General features: G+C 25.4%; 1 protein-coding gene across 1 annotated transcript in view; it reads right to left on the bottom strand.

Moving 5' to 3' along the window:
- trpc3 (transient receptor potential cation channel, subfamily C, member 3) overlaps window positions 1–111 on the bottom strand; it is a 58,216-nt gene extending 58,105 nt beyond the window's left edge. Inside the window, 1 exon segment of the mRNA NM_001289884.2 lies at window positions 1–111. This exon segment is cut by the window's left edge and continues 198 nt beyond it. The gene's annotated coding sequence lies outside the window, so the exon portion shown is untranslated.
- Between the last annotated feature and the right edge of the window lie 817 nt (window positions 112–928).

Raw genomic sequence — 928 nt, 5'->3', positions numbered from 1 at the left:
CTCCAGCACGGCTCACTGCGGGCGCTGCTCCGACTCCAGCATCTGTGTGTGCGTGTGCGTGTGTGTGTGATGAGAGAGCGCGCGCGCGAGAGAGAGGGTCCAGCATCCTTGCCAACGTCACACCCAGTCAGATAAAGAGTCACAGGCTAATCAAGGCACTGTGGGTTTAATTAATTTGCATTTTGTGTCAGCACTTTCACTGTTTATTGCTTAAGAATGTGCCAAGAATTTGAGAATTAAAAAATCCCCTGAAAAGCTGCCAAAATGAATAAAAGGATATTTTAAATGCTTTAATTTATTTATATGTTTACTTTTTATTAGCTTACTTTAAATATAGAACGTAATTATTGTATTTAAATTGCTATGCTTTATTTATTAATTTACTTTATTTTGTATATCATTGTTAAAAATATATATTGTTGCATTTTATTAATATAATATAATATAATATAATATAATATAATATAATATAATATAATATAATATAATATAATAAATATAATATAATATAATATAATATAATATAATATAATAAATACAATATAATATGATATAATAAATATAATATAATTAATATAATATAATATAATATAATATAATATAATATAATATAATATAATAAATATAATATAATATAATATAATATAATATAATATAATATAATATAATATAATATAATATAATATAATAAATACAATATAATATGATATAATAAATATAATATAATTAATATAATATAATATAATATAATCATTAATTTCTTTTTCAACTTAGAACATGCAAACTCCACACAGAAATGCCAACTGACCCGGCCGAGGTTCGAACCAGTGGCCTTCTTGCTGTGAGGTGACAGCACTACCTACTGTGCCACCGTGTCGGCATATAATATTCATTCATTTTCTTTTTGGCTTAGTCTCTTTATTAATCC

This window comes from Danio rerio, chromosome 14 (genome assembly GCF_052040795.2).
Source record: "Danio rerio strain M-AB ecotype USA chromosome 14, GRCz13ab, whole genome shotgun sequence".
In the NCBI taxonomy this organism is placed as follows: domain Eukaryota; kingdom Metazoa; phylum Chordata; class Actinopteri; order Cypriniformes; family Danionidae; genus Danio; species Danio rerio.
The sequence above is the reverse complement of the archived record's forward strand: the minus strand, read 5'-3'. Positions and strand labels throughout refer to the sequence as shown.